Below are 24,857 nucleotides of genomic sequence, written 5' to 3'. Positions count from 1 at the left end.
GCAAAAGGGCAACCTTACAGAACCTCCAGTTCATTTGTTCATTAACACACTCACTCCAAGGTGATTTTTATATTTTCTGTCAGTTTTGTGCTCTGTCCACAAACCTAAGAGAAGTCTGCCACAATAAAGTGGCACAAATTGATATTCCTGTTCTGTATTCAGAAAAGAAGCAATGTATACATCAGCTTGTGGAATAAACCTTTATTTCTAAGTAATAAAAGAAAATATGAAGACGGATTTGTTTTTCATTAAACCCAAAGTATCATAGTGTGCTATTCTCGTTCAGGACCTACCACAGTAAAGCATTTAAGTATATGATTCACAATAAGTATATGTGGATTCACAATAATGGAGAAGATATACCTTATTTACCCAAATATAAGATAAGGGGTTTTTCCCGCAATCAGTATAGTGGGGAAAGCCCCTTGCCTTACATTCATATACAAGGAAACCTTACTAAATACGCTATCTATCATTAAACTGCTGCCAAAAGTCACATGTGCTCAGTAATGGAAATCAGCTATGAAGCTGATTAAATGCAGAACACTAAGCATAACTATAAAACACATTACTTATATGGGGCAAACATACCAATAGGGAGCGTCTATGGAGAGAGCCCATAAAAAAAAAAAATGGGCAGTCACTCCCCCAGGGCAGAACAAGCACCAGGTCTGGAGGTACTGCAATACAAGGCTGGCACTCAGAAAGGCTGGAGCAAGCTGGTAGGATTTTTTTTTTTTTTTTTTTTTTTTTTTTTTTTGTGATCCTTAAAAAAAATGGGTATGTGTTACCTACACAGGGAACTGGCACTGGACCTGGAGGTACTGCAATACCAGACCAGCATTGGGGGGGCCAGACCCAGCCCTGACACCCTCCCCTTGGTGATAATGCTACTTTTGTCTTAGCCAAAAAGGCTGAGGTGCTAATACGAACCTTTTTTTTTTTTTTTTTGGCGGGGGGGGCAGTTGTTGTATGCCTTAAAAAAATGGGCAGGTGTTCCTTCCTCAGAGAACTGGCACCAGGCCTGGAGGTACTGCAGTACTAGGCCCACACCAGGGGGGCCAGGGTGAGCCCTGATACCCTCCCCTTCGTGGCAAAAATTAAATTTATTAGAAAACGTTAAAGTTCAAATGATAAAGTTCAAAGCACAAGGAAATACAGAAAGACCTGAGTAGGGGGCTACATAGTAAAGGATGGGGGTAGGGGTGAGAATGTTACATATGAAACTAAGTTACATGCAGCCAACTAAGCCTGGGGGTGGAGGGTGGGAATGGAGAAAGGGAGGGAAGGGGGGGAGATGATCAGGTGTTCCCCTCTGTGTCGCTTCTGGCTAGCAGTCTGGTGGGGTCCACATACTGGCACTAGATGTCCCTTTGTTGCCCTGTTGGGTCAGGCCAACTCTCAGGATCTCAATATTGTGCTGTTAGACAGGAGGGTGTGACACAATTGCACATATACAAACACACAAATCAATTAGGTGCATACACATACATACACTACCAACTCAGGCACATACACATCCAAACCAGCCTAGGCACATGCATACCTATCAGCAGTTCAAGTACATATACTATACACCCCAAAAGTTAGACAAAAATCAATTGTCCATACCCGCACACTCAGTACATATACATAGATCACTAATTCGTACATCATGCACACAATGAGATATATACATACACACACACACATATATACACACACACACACACTCACCAGTTCACACACATACAACCCACCTACACATACACACAGGTAAGTTCCTAACTTGGATGGCACGGTATGTATGTGTGTGCTTGGGGTACCTGGGATACTTGGGGGAAGGTTAATGTGAGAGACAGAGGGAGTTAAAATGTAAGGAGTGAAAGTTGCCAGAACCAGATTAGAACCGGTGGACTACAGCGAAGCTGGCTGAGCAGCTGAGGCTTGGGGTTTCTTAGAGTCAAGTGGCCCCAGGGTTACTAAGGGTCACTGGTGCAATGGGAAAAGCCCGGTGGCAAGGAGGAGACAGCCAGGAAAGAAAGAGAGGCAGAAATCTGGGAGCTTGGGGCTGGAAACTGAGGCAGACAGCTGAGAGATTGGGGGGCAGATAAGTGGTAGCAAGGAGGAAACAGTCAGGAAACAGACAAAAACCCAACTCGGGGTTTCAAAATAACAGGTTTATTAAACAGACATGTTACACAGCCCCATGAAGTTATTGATTCACACACACACACACACACACACACAAGCACTCACAATAGCAGCAGGAGAAAGAATCTCAGCAGAAGGGCTGGAGTCCAGGTAGGGAAGAGAAGCAGAGTCCAAGTCCTTGGTTGAAGAGGGGGTGGGAGGTGATAGCTACCTATCCAGGCTGGAAAAAGGTCTTTGTCCAGCAGATGTTGTCCAGAGAAGGTCGCCAGCAGGGCCTCTTGAGTAGATAGGTGGTGTGACATGGTGCTGGTCCAGATGGAGAGGGCGTCCCAAGGAGTCAGTCTTCACTACCCCTTTTTACGGGGCAGACTACCTCTGATCTCCTGTGGAGAGGGCCTGTCCAGGCAAGGTCAGTCCTGTTCCAGAGGGCTCCAGATGTTCCTACTGAGCATGTGCAGTCTGGCACAATGGTGAGTTGCCTCATCTTTTGTTTCTTGAAGGCTGAGGGTGGTCCCAAGGGCTGGGTCATTGGTCCAGGTATTGGTGCTGATGGTTTGGTCATTCAGAGGGAACTATTTTTAGACCTACTGCCATTGTCTCTCAAGCACCCACATTCATCCCCATTCATTCGGGAACCAAGTTTCATAGGAGTAGGTATGAGTCATGGGTTACACAACTGGGCCTGGGGACAGGATAGAGATTTGACAAACAAAATGGACACTTGACATGACTTATGCTAACTTACATATGTAGGCCTAAATAATATAGTATCAGTAAAACAGTAATATAGAACAGTAAAAATCAATATAAACATAATAATTAAACAAGATAAAGGAGAAAAAAACAAAACAAATACAACTTGCTACCAAAATAAAAGTATAAGTGAGCTTATCCTATGTCTTAGCTCACTTATACTTATCTATAGGGATTAGAGAGGGAGAGAACAAGTCAGAAATGGTTGGGGAAGGGGAGGGTATGCATTTTAAATTAAAAAAAACAAAAAAGAAAAACGGCAGGTTTTGCTACACCTTGACCATCGAATGGTGTCAGACACCACGAGGTGCCACATCAGTGTAGCATGGTAGTAGGATACATGGCAGGTAAACAGGATGCTCTCATTGCTGAGGTCTCAGGCTCCGAGCGCCCCAACAATCAGCACCTCAATCATTATATCATATCCCCAGCTCCTCAAGGTGTCCACCAGCAGATGGTACTTCTTTCACTTCCATTTTCAGGCCTCAATGAAAGGTTGCTGCTGGTTCTTGAACAGTGTGGTGGCATCTAGCATCATGATGCACTCTCTCCCACCACAAACCTAAGAGAAATCTGCCACAATAAAGTGGCACTAATTGATACCACCTATGTAGTGGCCACAAATTCTGAGCAACATAATGTGATGAGGAGTATGGACGTCTCTTTGCTTGCCCTTTGTGTCACCATATAAAATGTTATGGTGTCACAAAGGCAATTTCTCCTTCCCCCTTACTCTGCTAATCACTTTGAACATGTACAAAACTATGTCAGTATTTCTAAATTAAAATACAGGACCTGATGAGATTGTCTAATTAAAGGTAGGCATGGGATTGAAATATGCCGCATTAAAGTACATACTCATGTCTTAAAACAAAATAAATGGGAGAGCAGAGTGAGGAAAATTCTAGCTATATACTTATGTAGTAACCAGAATGGATGTGTATTAGAGAGGGAGAAGGAAACAGAATGTTATTAAACAACTATAGCCCATTAAATAATGAACATATCATATTATGCTTCCTTTCTCATAATTAAAATGACTTAAAACATGGATTTAGCATATTAAAAAGTTGATCATGTTTAAAAAGCTGACATGCCTCTTGGGCATGTCAAGAGAAATTTTAGAGGTGTTGGGACTTCTGAAAAGGATCAAATTCAGAAGAAGCTGAGTATTATAACACAAGGAGCAGCTTTACTTCCTCCCATGCCACACTTATAAACAATCTCTCCAACCACAATTCAGATAGTTTTACCTCCATAGTCCAATTGTCCTGCACACATCTCCTGGCAATTAGTTTGCTTGCAGCACTTCCAGACCTGTCCAGACTTGCAAATACCAGTAGAACATCTTTTCTTTCACTGCATCAGAAATCCACTTTTAATCTTTTCAGGAACCTGGTAGTATGGAGGAACACAAAGAATAAAGTGAAATCAGGAAAACCATTCTAATCAGCCCTTAACCAAGTGGGATTATTTAAAATCGACAACCCCTCTTATTTTCCCTCCTAGACCATCACTCCTGCATCCACTTATTCCTTTCACTCAGAAAATACATTTTTGCAGAGTGCAGTGCAACTTTTAAACAAAGGAAGACTGAGAAAAACGAGTTAGTTCTACCATTTTGATCTGTGTTAGTTTGAAGCTGTCACATTTTCCTCTGGTTTCACACACCTAAAATCAGGCCTGTAGCATCTTAAAAAGAAAGCATCCAGAATACAGAAAATTGTTACCAAAGAAAATTGATAATCTGAACTATTTTTTGTATTTGTATTTTATAGAGTACATCTATATGCAAAACAGAGCCTGCCCTGGCCCTTAGAGTTTTTTAACAATGTTAAACACTGTATTGATTCTATTCAATATTTAATAAGTGCAATTTTCAGAAGTTTATAACTTAGTTAAAACCAATTTTTCCTCAGAACAGGCAAAAATCTTTCTACTCAATGAAGACTGTTTTCTTGCCAAATTGCATCCTTCTTCAAATGGTACCAGGATATATTTTCAATTCCGTCCTCAAAAAAGCGTGATGTAAAAAAAAAAAAAAAGAAGAAGAACTTTAAGTTGATTTGGTATGGAAATTTTCTACTGATCAGTCAAATTTTTGAAAAGTCATAATCAGATTTTAACATGGAGAAGTTATGTTGCTTTAATCATTCTAGTTGCTCCTATTCTTTCTAGAATTTGCATGTGTATGTGAAAATTATAGGAACAATGGCAACAATATAATAGTAGTAGTAATTTTCTAAATAAGCTGTTATTTTATGTCTTCTATATACTCAGAAAGGCAGTAAGTTTAACAGAATAAGAGAGATGGTACTTGACTAAGCATCTGCTTCTCTCCTCTTGTATTAAGTTACAGGCAAAAGCACAAATACAGAACCATCCCCCATAGGTGGAAGGGGGGGCTAACATGGCTTAGCCCCACTCCAATGCGGGGCAGTAGTAGGGCCTCAAAGCATCCTGGCCACTGGCTTCCAACAGCTGCAGCAGTACTGGGATGGGGAGGGGCATGCATGCAGCAGTATGGGAGGAAGTGGGGCTGGGGCAGGCTATGCACAGCCAAGGCAGGATGCAGGACTGAGCCACAAACAGCTTGTCTGGAGAGACATGGCTCCTGCTGCTGCATGCACCCCAGGAGACATGGGAGGCATGTCCCCCAGATCTGCACGGGGCAGGGCGGGCTGATGCTGCGGGCTGGGACCAGGGCAGTGCTGGGTTTTTCCCAGCGGGGGGCTGGGCTGCACTGTGCTTAGGACAGACAGCAGCAGCACTGGGAGAGGGGGCTATGGGGGGCTGCGGCCACTCCAAAATTTGATGTAGCTCCCCCAACCCACCCTCTCACAACCGCCGCTACCCACCCAAAGTGTAGCATGGCTCAACCCCCCTGCTGGGAAGAGCCCAGTGGAGCCCCAGCCCCAGCCTGCAGTGGCAGCCCACCCTTGCCCCACACAGATCCCGGGCACCTGCCCCACACATGCCTCCTGGTGTGCATGCAGTGGCGGAGCCCCCAGACAAACCGCTCATGGCTCCATCCCATGCCCCGCCCTGGCTGTGCAGGGCCTGCCCCAGCCACAGCACCACTCCCTCCCCCCCAACAAGCTTACCTGCTGGAGGGGCACATGGGCACACATGCGCACACACACTCAGCCCCCCAAATAAGTTTTTTCTCTCTCCGCCTATGCCAGCCCCTCCAGTTCCTATCAAAGGAAGCAAATTTTGTGTCCCAGGCTGAAAAGCTAGGGCAATCTCCTGGCAAGGAACCATCAAGATTTTCTTCCTCATGCAAAAATGTAGGAGCCAGTGCTGATCACCACATAATTACATGATTGTATTCTACCATGCTAGTTCTCCTGCTAGAGAAATGGCAGTGTACAGCTGGATCTAGGTTGGCAGTAGCAGCTTTCATTGTCAGTCACATCTACTTTGTATGCTTCCAAATGCACTCTATGGGTACATCTACATGTCACCCTATGTTGCCGTAGCAATCACGTTGGTCTACATGTGGCTGGCAGCTACTTCACCATGGTAGTGTGCTCCCTGTTTTAGGACTCTGCTGCAGCGAAGTAGCAACAAAAAATAACTGTGCATTGCATGCATGGTACAGTACAGGTGGTTATCACAGTAACAATGTTACTGTAGAGTGAGGTGTGGACATACCCTATGATTCCTTATCAGTATCCAGGTCTTTTGACCTCATTCCTCCAAAGGACCTCCAGCACCTCTTTGTATATCTGCCCACTGTCATGAGCAATTGCAGGGAGCTCCTGCCTTGTTCCATGGTTATTCCACATTGGCAGTATGCTAGAAGGCTGGAGTGAATTAAGTCCATCAAGATAGCATGCAGTGGTGGGGCTTCCTTAGGACTGTGAAAAGAAAAATAAGTTGTCCAAAGTTCCCAGAAGGTCTCTGCTCTTCACACACAAGGGAACATGGGATTCATCACAGTGCCACACATGATTTCTGAAAGCACCATAAGGATGGATTTGGTAGATGTCACAATATGGAATGGACTATATTTACCTAATCAAGGTTGGGGTCAGAGCCAGAGCTGCAGCTGCTGCCTACCCCCAACTGCCTCTGTCCCCCATTTCCCACCTTGCTGTCTCCTCTCCTCCCTGCCTCTGCCCTCTCCCACCACTAAATCTCTGGGTCTGGCTACAGCAGCTGTTGCAGTAGCAGTGGTGGTGGTAACAGAAGCTCCTGCCTGGGCTTTGGCTCCAGATCCTGGCCAGAGCTGCCGTCACTGCAACAGCTGCTATGTGGCTGTGGTGGTGCTGGATCAACTGTGTGCTCCATGCCCTGAGCTGAGGTGGAACTACAGCCAGAAGGTAAGTTGAAGGGAGGAGGGACAGTCAGGGGGCAGAGGCAGCGGCAGCAGGGGGGCAGGTGCCAGGGGGTGCAGGCCTAGGAGAGGCAAGTAGTATGGGAGCAGGTGCCAGGCAGGCAGGCAGTGGGGGAGGGGGGGGGAAGGTGGCAGGGGGCAAGGGGAAGAGGTTAGGTCACTTGCCTCCCCCACTGCCTGCTCCCTTACTACCTCCCCCACCATCTACCCCCCTATTATCTCCCCTACTACCTGCCTCCCATCTACCCCCCTACTGCCTGGCCCCCTGCTGCTTTCCCTGCCCCACCCCACATTGCCTGGCCCCCTGACACTTCTTTACCTGCTACAGCAGGGAGGGGGGAGGGGGGTATTCCATGTACAAAATATATAATTAGATTCTATACATAGAAAACTATAACAAATTTATACTTTTTCCATGCATAGAATCTAATTATCAGGGGGGTCATCTTAAATTCAGGGTTGTCTTGCATTTGGGTCAGTATGGTAAATGGGAGAAGAGCAAGTCACATGGCATGGTTACATAAGACTTGCCATTTATAGCATGTGAATACCATGTAAACATATTTTCAGTGTGATTCATGCAACAGCAAGGTAAGGAAATTTTGCTAGGAAGTAGTTACAGGAAGGCAAAAGGCAGCTGGAGAGTTAATATGGTAAGTCTTGATACATCCATTCAGTCACTGGTGTCAATACCAAGGTATTACTAGTAAAATTCTCTCCTATGGTACAACTACATGTTTTTTTTCTTCGTTACTTGTTCCTGCTTATGCTATATCAGGACAGGTCATGCTCCTGCTGTCTGTGCCATTCCTGTTCTGTGGATAATTAAAGGACTTCATTTTCTAGAAATGTCATTCCAGAACCTTTCACAAGCCCTAAATGTCACTTAACTTGATATTTTTTAAATTACATTAGGTGTAAATTAAATAAATTACTGTAATACATATGGAATATCTCATTATATTAGGATTCTTGACATGGAGCCTAATGTTATATTACATCATCAAAAGGCAGATACTTTTTAACAATAGCTATTGAAAATGATGTTCCTGTTACAGCAATACCAAAAAATGATTTAATCTTTGCACAGTCCAAGTAATAGCCTTGAGCTACTACAGCAGGCACTGTGCAGCGGTAAACTGTTATTAAAAGAGGAAACATATGGGGCATTTTGGTGCTTTACCTATTGTGTGGCTAGATGTGTTATCCAAAGTATATAGACCAGGAATACTGATTAGGTAGCTGCTTTACTTTTGAATACATAAAAAAAAGTCACCAACTGTGATGTAATTAAGGGTCAAGTTTCATAGTGTAAATTAAGAAATATGAATGTTAAACTGGGTGACATACTGTTGTTGTTCATTTGGTTGTATTGTGGTCAGGCCTGAGTGCCAGTGGTGGGCCACAAGATCATAATCCTGTTTTCCAACCACAAAATAAGAAACAAAATCTCTGCCTCAGAGAGTTCTTGTGTTATTTTTTTTAAAAATGTTTATCCTATATTCGTGTGGGTAAAATCCTGGCTCCACTGAAGTCAGTAGGATTTTTTGCCATTGTCTATCTGAAAAGAAGTAGGCTCTTATATAGCATCTTTGACCCAAAGTGCTAGAAAGAGACAACAGTAGAACTCAGCAATTAGATTAAAATAGCAATACCCAACAGCTTGTGGTTCCAAGTAAAAATAATATTTGGGGCTTACAAGGGAAAGCAGAAATAAGACACAAATTCAGAATAAGGAGTATATTCTGAGATGGATTTTAAAATGCCTGAACTACAGTAGAAGAACCATAGTGAGATGAAGATTGTCCCAGAGAGCTGGGGCAAGTGGAAAAAAAGAGAACTTTCAAATGGCAAGGAAAAGAATGAATCGCACTAAGATTATGGAAGCTGAATGAAAGAGCTGAAAGGTTAATGGGATGGGTAGAGAATAATGAAAGGAGAATGGTAGGAACAGCTCAGTAAGATGATAGTTTAAATGTAAGAAAAAGAATCTTCGACTCACAGTGTAAAAAAGAAAAGAATGAGGAGACATATGAACAATCAGGCAAATGAAAAAAAAGTACTGCTTTTTTATGGCACAATGACGCAGTTGAAAAAGACAATTTGGGAAACAGGAATAGAGTGGAAATATTGCAGAAATCAAGGCGTAAGATCAAAAAGACATAGACCTAGTCCTTTCTTCTCTGTTGTGAATGAACAATTTGAAGAATGAATGAATGTTTTAGAATATATAGGCAGAGAAATTTAGCAACATGAGAAATGTTGGAGAAATGTGGAGAAAGCTGACAGTAGAAGAAAATGCCATCGTACTGACAGTGAGAGAAATATCATTTATCATATGAAAAATAGGAATGAGAGAGGGGAAACAATGAGAATTTTGCCACGTTTCAGGGAACTGGCTTTTAACCAGGAGGAAATACAGAAAAAGTGCATTAGACACAGTACTCTGAATGCAAAAGGAAAATGGACTGTGAGAAAAGCTTTTAACTCTGCTGCTGAATTATGAGGAAGATTTTGAATAGGCATGGGAAGTTTGTGACATACAGAGATAATGAACATATTTTTTCTAAAATACTAGACTATCATTTTTAAAAGTTCATGGGATACTGAAGGAGAAGATAGAAGTGCAGCTGTGCTCCCTCCCTCTGTAAATAAGAAAATCCCTAAATGATCAGGAATGTTTTCTTCCTTCCTACAAAAGAAGGGAAACAGAGAGCTGCATTCTTGGGGGATTTTTGATGCAAGCTACATTTGATACAAGTAACATCTATAAATCATCTTACAACTTGATTGACACACATAACCAAACTATATGGTGTGATTAATAAATAAAGGCACGTAACATTCACAGTTCTGTTTATATACAGCTTTGTCTTCTGCTTAATGTAAGGCTCAGGTACTCACTTTCAACGTCATCTGGCTAAGATTGAAAAACCCCACTACAAATGCCATAGGTAGTCAAATCCTCACTTTTGGAACTCCCCCCCCCCCCTACAAAGCCACAGGCTGAACTAAGACAAAGACCACATTTTCTTGAATATCACATCCCGCACACCCCAAAAAAAAATTAAAAAAAAGACAAGCACCATGTTTTGAGAAGGCAGAATGTAGAAACAAGGTAGGTTCAGAGTCATGACCTAAATTTTTCAAAGACGGGGCATGTCTACATGTGGATCTAAGCGCACATAAATTCAATGCATATAGCCCAGGTGTACACAGGTTTGTACTCCTCTCTCCAACTGAGGGAATTATTGGCAGGGTGGTGTGCTGCAGAGGGACACAACAGCCCAGTGGCCACCTGTAGAGCCAGGCCCAGTCAATCAATTACTTAACTATATATAAATTTATTATTACAACAAAACCATTAAAGGGTAAGGACACAAATTATATATATGTGTACAAATTTGCAAAACAATAAACCCTATACCATACACACACACACACACACACACACACACAACCAATTATTATTTAAAAATACAGATGAACCATAGAACAACCCAGAACAAAGGATATTGATCAGGCAACCTCAACTGTATTAATATACAAACTATTACTTCAACTTATTCACATAAACTATAAGGCACAGTCTACAAGTATAACCAGCAATCCTTAGACTACCTGGGTGCCCTCCAGGGCAGGGGCCCCACTCCGAAGTTACCACTACAAGAAAGGAGGTGGGGGGGCAGGAAGAAAATGAGAGGGAGACCCCAAAGAGTCCTAAGCTCCCCTGCTATCACCCAGGAGTGGCCCACATGGTGCCCCTTCGCAACCCTGGGGGGTCCGTCCCGTTGGGACCCTCTCTCCAGGGTAACTTTCTACTCCACAATCCCAGAGGGTTGCCTCCTGTTCTCCAGATCAAACTCTGTTCCCTCTTAGGCTTTCCTGCCACGAAACTCTGCTGCTGTCAGCCTGGCTTAGGGCCACATACACCACTGCGTGTGGCAGGTGCTTCACCTTGTGCAAGGGGTTGGAGGCCCAGACAGCCTTGTGCAGCACTGGGACTTGGTCTGCTTCCAGACCCTCTGGGCAGCATCGACTACACTGAGCTGCTGCCCCGAGCCACCTCAAGTGGCTCCCAGAATCTCTCATCCTCCATGCAGCACCTCCTAAACTGAGCTCCCAGCCTTGTGCTGGGGGTTGTAGACCTGAGCCGCCCAAATGGCTCCAAAGATCTTGCTCCATGCACCAGCCTGTGCACTGTGTCTCTGGCTGCACACCAGAGGTTGCAGACCCAAGCTGCTTCACACAGCTCCCAGGGTCTGGACACTGTGCTGCAGACTGAGAGCCTAACTGCTGAAGCCATCCACTGCTCCCCACTGATAGAAATCTTCAGGGGCTCTTCTTGGGCTACTGCTGAGCAGCTCTCCTCAGCTCTTCTAAGCTTCACTCTTCTCTCTTCTCTGTCACCAATGCATCTCCCTCGTGCTGGGCACGCAGCTCCTTTTATACGGTTCAGGGCTCTGCCCCTGAAGTCTTCTGGACCTGACAGTTTACAGTGTTCAATCAGGTCTGGGTAAGCTCCTCTCTCCCTCCCCTCAGGAAAGGGGTGTGACTTTATTTCCCAGGCTGCCTCCTGATTAGTGGATGGGCTCCACCAATCAAAACAGCAGGATCTCAAGCCTGGGACTCAACCCAAGCTCTGAAAGGTAAGCCTGCTACATGTGCATTAGCTTAATGCACATTAAACGGGTTTAGGCAGGTGCCTACATGTGCAGGCATTAAAGCGCATTAATGCTAAAGTTAATCCCAAGTCAGTCTGCACACATAGCATTAATGCATCTACATGTGCATTAATGTGTTCTAACTATTTGCACCTCAATTTGACCCCTGCATTTGCAGGGATCAAATTTAGGCACAATTAGCCCAAAATCACCATTTTTAAAGTGCATTAAGGGCACACATGTGTAGACACACGCCCTAACGCACCTTAAATTTAGGCTAATGCATCTTAAAGCATTTCATGTAGATGTGCCCAGGTGGTGCTTAAAAATGCCTTCCAGCTTCTCTCTCCCTGGCAGCAACCAGGAGGGTTGCAGTCCACCTCATCTGGAATCCAGTGTATGATTCTAGGCACATGGGTTCTTACTTCCAGTAGCTGAGTCTAGGCTTGTATGTTTGGGAAAGATACATTCAAGCTTGGAAAAGGTTCAGAGAAGTCCTATTAAGATGATCAAGAGATGAACAACCTATCAAATAAAAAAAGATTTGAGACAGCTTGGCTTACAACATGAATACTGAAATGGAATATGATGGCTATCTTTAAATACATATGGGAACCAAATGCCAGAGATGGTAAAGAGCTATTTACAATAAACAGCAAGAACAGAGAGGTACAAACTGGTCATGAATACATTTAGATTGAAAAATTAAGAAAAAGTTTCTAACCATTGGGCCCCAGGTACACATTAGATTTAAGGTGTGATTAATATATTAATCACACTTTAACTAATAATGCTAATATATAGTGCCATAAAGCGGCGAACCAGCCACAAAGATATTCCGCAAAAATGTGGAACATATATGTGGCTGGTTTTTATGATGCCATAAACTGAATGTATGGCATGCCTGATCCTATTGATAGCAATCAGGTGATGAGGTCAGCGTAAGCCTCAGGACTAGGGTTGGTATCAGAACCAGAACAGCCCATGTCCAATGCTGAAAATGGACTGTTGGCAAGTGTTTCACATGATCCTGGGCTCCACTTGCACTAGCAAGTAGAAAGGACATAATTAAGATCTGATCCCTGATTCTAAAATCACATTTCTTGCCATCCCTTGGAATCAGGGATCAGATTCCATCCTGCCACTAAATTCACATGTGCCAGGGGCCTTAAAGGAGTGATGCACTGAACCAGGTTTCCACTGGGAGGCAAAAACCTTTCCAAGTTTTTAGGAACTTGATCAGCCTATGAATGGGATTTGATGACATGATTCCCTTCAATAACAGAGGTCTGGGCTCAAGAGTTCATTTGAAGTTCTTTGTTCCTATTTTTTGAATTGGCGTCATTTATAGGAAGCTGTTTTGTTTACCAGTTAGTTAGTGCTTATCTGTGGTAAACATAGCAGAGTATTTCAGTAGAAAATTATAATCTTCAAGAGAGTTCTGTTCTGCTCTGTTTATTTTACACTTAGAGAAAGCTAATAACATGTCATAGAAGACTGAAGTTATTTTTGCCTTATGGCAGTGCTCTGCAGTAAATATTTTTTTTTTTAAGTTATCACCTACTTCATTCACGTTTTTTACCCTATTATGGGAGAAAAGAGAGAGTGGCCATGTGAAAATGATTTTCATATCTATCGTTTCTGTTCTGTTACTTGTATCTGACCCTTCTGGCTTTATTTTTGGATACAGCAGCCTCAGACTAAATTACTGAGATACAACCCTTGTGTACAAATATTACATTTTTGCTGGTGTATTTTTCCTGGTCTCCCAGCAACTTGATTGTAATCAGAAAAAAGCCTAAAAGTTTAAAATGGAAAAAATAGATATTAGTATTCTTGCAAGTTTAAACTCCATAAGGTTTAAAGAAGGAAATTATTTTGAAAATAAATAGTGGAGTATTTTTTAATTATGGATAAATTTTAATCTCAAGGCAAGAAAGGGTAAGAGATAAAACAGGTATTTGCTTCAAGTAACATTGTTTATTTTGGGTGCCAAGACTTTCAGTGGACTAGAAAAATCGCAGAATGCTAGATGAGGATGCTGGACAGAGATGCTTAGGAATCTAGTTCTTTCTGTGTCCGAGAACTAAGAAATAGTACTACTAAAGAGACAGAAAGCATCAGGCCATTTATGAGTATTAACCATCAAAAGTTATTTACACTTTTTGAGCAAACTGAATTCGTATTTTTTTCTTCTGTTTTACTAGGCTACCAATTTCTAAAGGCAACCTACTGGTTAAACACAGAAATATCTTTATATTATGTATATTTTAAGAATTATTCTGTTTGAAAGTGGATGTGTGGTTCACTTCTCTTTATCCTCAAGAACAAAAGATAATGTACTGGATAGTATACTCACTGCTTACACCATAGGAATAATTAGAATTGCCCTACTGGATTAGAGCAGTGATCACTCCAGTCTCTGTCTCTCTGGCAATGGCCAGTGCTATATTTTACTAGCTACTGTACAGGAAGATAGAAGACCTGAGGTAGACAATTATGGTATGCCTTGCTCATAAGGGAAATTTCTTTTTAACTCTAATCAAGTAGTGAATAGCTTCTCCATTGAGCATGAGAATTTATATCTTTTTCAGACTTGGGGGGAAGAGTTTGTGCATGTGCTTGTTTTTATCCTCTTTAGTAGTCTAATATAACTATGAATATTCTAATTTTCCATATACAGATACAAGCCAGCCCTAGATGGTGGTATATATACGATAAGTGCACAGTAAAGTAAGATGTTATAATAGTGTTTGTATGGTAGGTGTGATACACTACATGGTCTAGACTAATTACACTAACATAACTCAGTTCATCATTGTGTCTTGCAGTAGGTTGAATATGTCCTTTATGATACACACATCACTTTTAAGTTATGGATATGTTTACATGGTAGACTGTAGCACAATGTGGCCATACTTGAACAATCTGTAAATAAGTTAGCTGAGGCACTGGAAGAAGTCTAGCCTTTGAAGGGAAAAGTGTGGGGTGAGGAAGAAGTCCCAGGTATCACAATCACCCCATACTTACCACAGGTGAGAGAAGGAACCCAGCTGAAGCCAGGAGCACCCCACAGCATTTATGCAGTAAGTGCTCCTTCCAGATTGGCAGCTAGGGAACCATAAAGAGTATTTCTGGCACCAGAGAGGGGCAGCTAAGAAGAGACCATAGCATCCAGGGAGAGAAGACACTGGAAGACTCTCTAGTCTATGCTGGTCTGTGGCAATCTGTGGTAGAAGGGTGCAAGGCAACAATCACGAGCAATTGGAGGACCACCAACAAATGAAGGGACCCTCAAATATAGAATGCCAGTTCAGCCCATCTGGGCAAGGACTGAAGCCACTGGCTGAAACAAGTACTGCATGTGACAGGTTGTGTGATTTAGTGAAGCCTGAGCTCACTGTGAGCTGAGGCAGTGGAGCCAGCCGGGCAGGGGTTGATTTACCCCTGAGACTATTAATGAATCGATGAAAGGAGATGAACTCTGAATGAAAGAACTGATATAAGAACATGGACTCATGAACTCCACTGAATCCATGTGCAGCTTTAATGAATTGATTCCAGCTTGAGTCAACATGGGGACTCTCAACCAAGTGATTTAAGTTAATGGGTCCTGATAGAGCTCAAAGGAAGAATTTAAGAGAGTCTCTATGGAATTGAGTAGAGTACCTGACAGACTCCTAATGAGTTAATTAGACGTACCTGACTGAGATCACAGTTTTGTATGTAGGACAGACCTACTTGTTACAAGTCAGGCTTTGAACTGGCTGCAAGTTTTTGTTGAGAGTCCCAACAATGCCTTGTAGAACAGGCAGCTATTTGGATAGGTTGTTCAAAATATGACACGAGAAAAGGAAATTTAAGGCCACATTTCATCTCAGTGTTACAACTCAAAGAGGAAGATTAGTAACATTCAGGCTGTGGTAATGGTGAGGTGTAAGGAGAGGCAGAGCCCCATGGAGAAAGCCTTTCAAGGGACAGGCCTAGACCTATCAGCCAACATAACCAGCTCCCAACCTTAAAAGAATATCAAAGACATGGCAGGTAAGAAAGATAACACTGGAGAGTGGATGTAGCAGCACTGCTCTTCACCCTGATGACACACGCCATTTAAACATCAGGCAGGAGAGGATCAAGGCCATATAGCACCTACTCCCTACATAGCCCTAACAGTATGGAGTTTGGTATATGCCCATTTATTCTGTTTCTCCACATCAAACTCCATGCTGCCCTAGTTAGATTGTTTCTAATATTCCAGTTAATTCATTACAGCTTGCTCAAATGTGTCCACACCTGACTGCATGTCACTGTTTAGACACTGTCCATGGTAAGGAAGAAGTAGTGTGAGGATCTGATGAATGAATAAAATAAATGAAGCTGGGTCGGTCTACACGTGATGCTGCAGCTACATTGCCATACCAATGCGCTCCCTCAGTATAGCATGTCCCTGTGGTGATGCGGCATCTAAAAATAACTGTGCGCACGGTGCTGTACAGGCTGTTACTGCACCATCATTTAGTACTTCCAAAAGAAAGCATGTGTAGATGAACCCCCTATGAATAAAGCTGTGCATCTAAATTTAGCTTTGTTTCCAACCATCAAGAATAAAAGACCTTGGCATGCTTTTGGTGTACGGATAGCCAGTTAGTAGACTGTAGATATCACATTCCCTTGCAGATTAAACTGTAGTCACTGCTAATAGACTTATTTATCACACCATCCTCATTATCTACTTTACCTCTCTGATGCGAGTCTCAGAAGACTTGAGATTTACTTTAAGAAAAACTTAGTATCTTTCCTCATAAGGAATCCTTCCTCCTCTACAGGGATTCAATGATAGTGTGTGTCAGCACATCAGCACATGCTCTTATGATATCAGCTTGGAGTGGATAAAGCAGTAGAATGATATTTAGATATCAACATTTACATAACTTTGTACACCTCACCTTTGAGTTCTTTCTTCATTTCATGAAATATCTTGTTCTGCCTCCATGTTGAAATTAAATCCTAGTATATAACATCACTTCTGCTTCCCTGCATTCTGTTCCTGGTTCTCTTGCTAGGTTACTATGAGCAAGTCAGTCAACCTTTCCATGACCCATTCATCCATCCACGAAATGATTATTTCTTAAGCTGTGAGGCTAAATAAACATTGGCAAAGTGTCTTCTCATCCTTGAAAGAAAAATAAACATATACACTCAAAATATCATTGTTCTTTACAATTTGGGTTAAAACTTCATTCTAAAATATTACAGTACTATGCTTCTGTTCCAAATTGCAGGTTAAATCCTACTCTGTCCAGCATAGTGAGGGGAAAGCAAAAATGTTAATGCATTTTCTGTACTAAGGATGCTGCCAGCCAAAGCAGGTTTCCTTTAAAAGAAGTCCTGGACACAGCTTCACATACATTCTTTCTCCTTTGATCAAGAGCAGTAGGTTTCCCTGCTAGTGCTAGTATTGAGAGCTGCCATTCCCACTACATTTCTAGGGTCTGTGAAGATCTTCCTGATGCACAGCTCTCTCTCACACCAAGTGCAGAATTCAGCCAGTTTAAATTGGTTCAGATATACTGAACTCAGTGGACTTATATCATTTGACATCTGTTGTGTCTGGTCCCTTGGTTCTTAATAATGACATTTTGCTCAGCACAGGAAGCTGGGCATATAGGCGTGCACAATACAGGGAGAATATCCACCATACTGTCTGTTCTAACATGATACATACCCATTATCTCTTCTCTATGATTCACATTAGAGTGAACCTATAAAAACATCCCAATTATATCAACTCATCATATCAGCAGCCATAATGGTCCTAGAGTTAATAATAAGAGCATTTGCTATCTGCTGATCCCTGCAGTATCTGCACACAAGATAAGTGAAGTTCCAAGTGCAGGGCTACCTCAAAGTGTCTTTGTACAACAGGCATCATTTGCTTCCTTGTTTACTATTTATTGTCATTCATTAAGTTCCATGAAAGATTCATTCTGTTTATAAGATTTTTTTCTAACCATCTTTGGAAGACAGATAATCTGAGGTGTAAAAGTTAAGTTTCCCCATTTCTGTATTATGTATCATTACAGTCAATACAATTATTTTTGCCCTCATTTCACACAACTCTGCTGTCTTTAGATGTTCTCAGTTAAATCTGTGCTTCAGTGGGGCTTCACAAAAATGGTGGGAGACTGGATACTTCACTTTGGTCTAGCTGACACTCATCAACTGCAGAGGGGGAGGCAATCTCTCCTAATCCTGAAACTGGCTGGGGACAAAAGTAGTCTTTAGTATAGGAATAGTTGCAGGACTACTCTAACGTGTGTGGACTGGAAAAATCTCACTAGCCCAGGATTGTGAGAACTCCTTGGCATATGTTAAAATAATGGCACAATAGGATCGAATCCCCAATCCAAACAATCACATGTCCTGCCATACCACACATGCATGGCAGGATACACAATTTTCGGGATTGGGGATTGATCCCAATTGCACCGTTATTTTAAAGAGAACTTTACAACTCAAAGGTGGCTTGTAAGTTTTCCACTGAGGGGAGCCAAGGGGCTTTTCCACCAGGGATTTTAACCCCTGTATGCCCAGCAGCCCAGCCTGGCACAGCCTAGTACATTGACTTCCTTGCCCCACAACCCCTATGGGAGCTGTAGGACCAGACTTTAAAGTGCTGGTTTTCCTAGTCCCAATGCCAACACTCATCCAATGTCAATAATCAGCTGATTGTCAGAGTCGGGATGAGGCAGCCCTTGGTCTTCACATGCCACATATTGTATTTATGGAGACATATTAGCCAGAAAGATTAAGTAGCATGAAGACAATTGGGTTGGGTTTATAATGGTGGGATCCTTCCACATCAAAAGAATCTCTCGCTGCTCCTTTAAGGCCTTTTATGCCACACAAGTTATATTTCTGCTGATAAAGACCCTAATTATTATGACTCCACTATACCAAGATTAGAGAAAACTATAACAGTACTAAAATATGTATAGAAAAAGTGTTTATTAATGAAAGACTCATTCTTTCCCTTTGTGAGTCTTGGACAAATGTATTTTTTAGAGATAAAGTATTCCCTTATCCCCACACCCAAAAAAGTAATAGTTTAAGGTACCCAGCAGGTTGGTCTATTATAATAAGTCTTGGGGGAGATGATTTAGTGGCAGAGAACAAGCAAGGTACAATAATTACATTTACCATATGGCACTACTATCCCACTTGATTAGTGAGAGGCAGATATTATTTAAACTATAAGATCCCTTAAAAACTAAGGAATTTGGATCATTCATTCCCAATCAAATTAAACTGAATCAATCATCTGTATCAAATAGGTGGTTAAAAACACTCAGCCATAAGATTTATACAAACACACACGTATCCACCCATTTGAATTTTTAAAGCGCTAATAAAATTAATACTCATTTTTGTTTCATCTAGCCACCAAACACATAGCTATGCTGATCTTTAAAACTAATCTTGTTTGTTACAGTAATTTTTTATGGCCAAGTTCTATAGCCTGCTGAAATAATTGTGTCTAATTACTACTTAGATAACTTTAGCAGCACCAATGAACAAAGTCATAATATAGGCTAGAGGGAAAACCTTGGTAACTGATTTCTATTCAGCCAATAAAAATGTTAGTGTAACTCAGAGCATATCTGTTTTCAAGCATGCCATCCTATCATTCCACATGATCTTCCACTAATTTCATTCCAGTATTCTCTAGCGAAAGTCAAAGTCTTGCTTTGTTCCCTGGAAGCCAATTCTAATAAAATACACTTTTATGAAAACTCATTAAACAATATTGATAAAGCATGAATAATGCAGTCAGTGTGAGTTAAGCCCAGGTATCCTATCTACTCTGTCAGGTATTCCTGCTAGGCCAAAGCAGTTTATGGATAGCTGCTCCATTCTTAGTCAACTTGACTATGTAACAAGTGGATGTCCCAGGGCCAGTCAAATCATTGGCCCACCCACTTGTCTCATAGCTAACCGCCCACCTACCTCAGCTGCTATGCCTTTGATGATACAATTGAAAGATAAGGCAGGAGGGTGCCCATTTACTTGCCCTGCTGTAAAGGGCTTATATGCATGGCTCTGACCTTCCCTATACCATGTCCCACGCTTCGCAGATGGCATCCATATTACTCCAGTGTCCCATGCTGGGATCTGCACTCCCATATCTTCACACTGGGACCCTCACTCCAGTGCCTCATGTCAGGACTGTGACTCCCGTGCCCTCACACTGGAGCTCATAATCCCAATGCCCTCATGTCAAGACTCTCAGTCTCTGTGCCCTTACACTGGGCTCCCAAACTCTCCCACTTGGGGATCCCAGCCCCTCTCTGTACCTCAGACTCCCTGCCTGGCTCAGGACCCTCTTGGTCCCCTGATACCCCCACACTGGGGCCTCATCCCCTTGCCCAACACTAAGCTTCACAATCTCCTGCCCAACTCTGGGCCTTAATCCCCTTACCCCTTTCCCCAGGAGCTTCACATCTAGCTCTCATAGGCTTAGGGCCCAACACCCCTCAAGCTTCACACTAGACTCCTGCATGCACCTCAGGACTCACAGTGAGCCTGGGCACTGCCTCAGGTCCCTTCCTGACCTGGGTCCTGCCTCAGGACTTGCTGCAAGCCTAGGCCCTAGGCTTTGTCTTCAGGGTGTGCTCCCCTAGCCTTTCCCCTTCATGGGGTCACCTACAAGGCAGGGGACTGAGGCTTTCTGGAACCCCATATTCATCCTTCACTGGGGAGGCACAGGTGTAGCATTTCCTGGAGACTGTCCCACCACTGGTAGTCCCACCACACCATCCTGAAGGCACTGGCCAACATCATTGCAGAGCCACTGGCGGGAATATTTGAACACTCGTGGCTCACGGGCCAAGTCCCGGAGGACTGGAAAAGGGCTAACGTGGTCCCCATTTTCAAAAAGGGGAGGAAGGAGGACCTGGGCAACTATAGGCCAGTCAGTCTCACCTCCATCCTTGGCAAAGTCTTTGAAAAAATTATCAAAGCTCACATTTCTGAGAGCCCAGCAGGACAAATTATGCTGAGGGGAAATCAGCACGGGTTCATGGCAGGCAGATCGTGCCTGACCAATCTAGTTTCTTTTTATGACCAGGTTATGAAATGCCTGGACACAGGAGCAGGGGTGGATGTCGTATACTTAGACTTCAGGAAGGCCTTCGATACGGTATCCCACCCCATACTGGTGAACAAGTTAAGAAGCTGTGACTTGGATGACTACACAGTCCGGTGGCTGGCGAATTGGCTGGAGGGTCGCACCCAGAGAGTCGTGGTGGATGGGTCGGTTTCGACCTGGAAGGGTGTGGGTAGTGGGGTCCCGCAGGGTTGGACCGATCCTTGGACCGATACTCTTTAATGTCTTCATCAGTGACTTGGACGAGGGAGTGAAATGTACTCTGTCCAAGTTTGCAGATGACACAAAGCTATGGGGAGATGTAGACACGCCGGAGGGCAGGGAACAGCTGCAAGCAGATCTGGACAGGTTGGACAAGTGGGCAGAAAACAACAGAATGCAGTTCAACAAGGAGAAATCCAAAGTGCTGCACCTAGGGAGGAAAAATGTCCAGCACACCTACAGCCGAAGGAATGACCTGCTGGGTGGCACGGAAGTGGAAAGGGATCTTGGAGTCCTAGTGGACTCCAAGATGAACATGAGTCGGCAGTGTGACGAAGCCATCAAAAAAGCCAATGGCACTTTATCGTGCATCAGCAGATGCATGACAAATAGGTCCAAGGAGGTGATACTTCCCCTCTATAGGGTGCTGGTCAGACCGCAGTTGGAGTACTGCGTGCAATTCTGGGCGCCGCAATTCAAGTGCGATGCAGATAACCTGGAGAGGGTCCAGAGAAGGGCCACTCGTATGGTCAAGGGCCTGCAGACCAAGCCCTACAAGAAGAGACTAGAGAAACTGGATCTTTTCAGCCTCCGCAAGAGAAGGTTGAGAGGCGACCTTGTGGCCACCTCTAAGTTCATCACGGGGGCACAGCAGGGTATTGGTGAGTATTTATTCACCAAGGCGCCCCCGCGGGTTACAAGAAACAATGGCCACAAGCTAGCAGAGAGCAGATTTATATTGGACATTAGGAAGAACTTCTTCACAGTTCGAGTGGCCAAGGTATGGAACGGGTTCCCAAGGGAGGTGGTGCTCTCCCCTACCCTGGGGGTCTTCAAGAGGAGGTTAGATGAACATCTAGCTAGGAACATCTAGACCCAGCACTCTTTCCTGCTTATGCAGGGGGTCGGACTTGATGATCTATTGAGGTCCCTTCTGACCCTGACATCTATGAATCTATGAATCCAGCCCCAGCAGGGTGTAGTTTTAGGTCATGACCCAGGACCAGGAGCCTCCAGCCATCTCCATAGCTCCTGCCCTATACCTCCAAGGTGCTGTGAGCAGCAGCTCCAACTGCGGCCTGACCAAAGTCGCATAGAGGGGGAGTATCACTTCTCTGGACCGGCTTGAGATGCACTTTTGGATGCATGGCAAGGTATGGCTCGCCTTGCTGGCTGCAGTCTGGCATTGGTGGCTCATGTTCATCTGGGAGTTAATAATGACTCCAAGATCCCTTTCTGCCTCTGTGCTTTCAAGACGGGAACTCCCCAGCCTGTATGTATGCTGTGGATTCCTTCTCCCAAGGTGCAGCACCCTGCATTTGTCTACGCTGAACCCCATCCTATTGTTGTCTGCCCACTTTTGTAGTCTGTCTAAATCTAGTTGCAGCCTCTCTCTCCCTTCAACTGTGTCCACCTCGCCCCACATCTTAGTGTCATCAGCAAACTTGGACAGCGTGCTTTCCACCCCTTCGTCCAAGTCGCTGATGAAGATGTTAAACAGTGCGGGCCCGAGGACCAAGCCCTGGGGTACCCCACTGCTCACATCTCACCAGGTTGAGTACAACCTGCCCCCCATGACTCTCTGGGTGTGCCCCATCAGCCAATTTTTTACCCATCCAACTGTGCAGGCATCAATGCCACAGTCACTTAATTTATTGATGAGGATGGGGTGAGAAACAGTGTCAAAGGCCTTCTTAAAGTCTAGAAAGACTACAACCACAGCAACACCATCATCCAAGGATTTAGTTACTTGGTCATAAAAGGCAATCAGGTTGGTCTGGCAGGACCTGCCTTTGATGAACCCATGCTGATTGCCCCTGAGCATGATCTCCCCTGCTGGCTCCCCACAGATGTGCTCCTTGATGATTCTCTCCAAATTCTTCCCAAGCACTGAGTTGAGGCTTACAGGCCTATAGTTACTTGGGTCCTCCTTTCTCCCTTTCTTGAAAATTGGGACCACATTAGCCAGTTTCCAATCCCCCGGCACCTGGCCAGATGACCACAAATGCTCATACAGCTGGGCCAAGGACTCTGTGATGACTCCTGCCAGCTCCCTCATCACCCTTGGGTGGAGGGCATCTGGACCTGCAGATTTAAAAATGTCTAGCCCTTCCAGATGATCCCTAAATACATCTGCGCTGACTGAAGGCCTGACAGAGCTATCCCCAAGATTGTCCCTACCTTTAGTAGGTGGGATATCTCGGTCCCTGTTCAAGAAAACAGAGGCAAAGAAACTGTTAAAAATATCAGCTTTCTTGTCTGGCATAGCCACAAGATTACTGTTTGTGTCTTGCAGGAGCCTTACATTGCCTGGTGCCCTCTTCTTGCTCCCAAGAAGATTTTAATGGAACGCAGACTCAATATGTGTAAGTAATGGGATGCTGTTGCAGAAAAAGCCAATGCAATTTTGAGTTGCATTAACACAAGCATTGCATGCAAGAGTCAACCATAGTACAACTCAACATAAATTAAGCTAGAGGATTGTCTAGTTGTCAGTAGCTCATTATATGAAGGATGTAGAGAAACCAGAGAAAATCCAGAGGCAGAGAGATTTAGATTAAATTTCAGGAGTAAATTCATAACTCTAAAAACATTAGGACAATGGATTAAACTGCCTATAGAAGTGGAATATTCCACTTGTGCTGTGGAATATTCTTCAATGGAAGTTTCTGGGAAAGGGTGGGAGAGACATCTGTTTATGATAATTTAGGAATAGAATATCGTCCCTTTATATAAACGGTTGGACTAGATGACCAGAGTAGAGGAGCAACCTTATGATTCTGTTATTGTTCTAGACAATAAGTAAATAGAAGCTAGTCCTTTATAACGAGGTTTGAATCATCACCTTGAAATGTAATATTCTCCTGAACTTTGAAGAAGTTCAGGCCTAGCTCTACAACTCCAGCCCATCTCCACTTATAAAGCAATGTTTTTCACATTCCTTTTTACAAAGTTTATGTTTTATCTTTCCCTAAGTTGAGATATTCACATTGGAAATGAATGCCACTATATGATACTTTTAAAGATGTATAGCCATGGCTATATGACTCACTGCATTGTCATTATTGTGCCAGTAGTGATAATAGTGGAAGAAAGCAAGTTGAGCTTCATTTTTTTTTTAAATTAAATAATACAAGTTAAAGCCCAAGACTACAGAACACTTACAGTTCACATAATACCTCAACCAATACACATGCATTTCAATTACTGCTGTCATGAAGGGGGCTCCAGGAGGCTCATTTAAACTCCTCTGTAAAAGTTCATCACCAAGCTAAAGGGAGTTTTCAAGCTATGGCTTTGCCTCTAACGGTCCATTCTCTGACTAACCTTAGTTATGTGTTCACGTGTTCCTGGACATAAACTATTTTTAAAGGGAAATCCTTTTGCTGTTAGGATACCAGAGATTGCAGGAAATATTTTCACAAAGGCTTTCTGGAAGAGGATGCCTTCCAAAAAACATTTGTTCTCTCTCCCTCTTACATAATTCACACACTTTCAAATTGACTCAAATGGAAAGCAGCACCGTATATTATGCTACCAATAGCCTCAGTGTTTTATGGGGGTTTTGAAGGGAAAACATAACTATAATCAGAAAATT

General features: G+C 43.3%; 1 long non-coding RNA gene across 2 annotated transcripts in view; it reads left to right on the top strand.

Moving 5' to 3' along the window:
* Nucleotides 1–24,857, top strand: part of LOC109285015 (uncharacterized) — a 74,758-nt gene that overhangs the window by 37,757 nt on the left and 12,144 nt on the right. For both annotated transcript variants that reach the window (XR_009459139.1, XR_002092695.2), the window contains exon 2: nucleotides 23,556–23,625. This is a non-coding gene — a long non-coding RNA (uncharacterized LOC109285015). The remainder of the gene's footprint in view (nucleotides 1–23,555; nucleotides 23,626–24,857) is intronic.

The sequence above is a fragment of the Alligator mississippiensis genome, chromosome 1 (assembly GCF_030867095.1).
Source record: "Alligator mississippiensis isolate rAllMis1 chromosome 1, rAllMis1, whole genome shotgun sequence".
Lineage (NCBI taxonomy): Eukaryota > Metazoa > Chordata > Crocodylia > Alligatoridae > Alligator > Alligator mississippiensis.
Note: the sequence above shows the minus strand (reverse complement) of the source record. Positions and strands in the feature narration are given on the sequence as shown.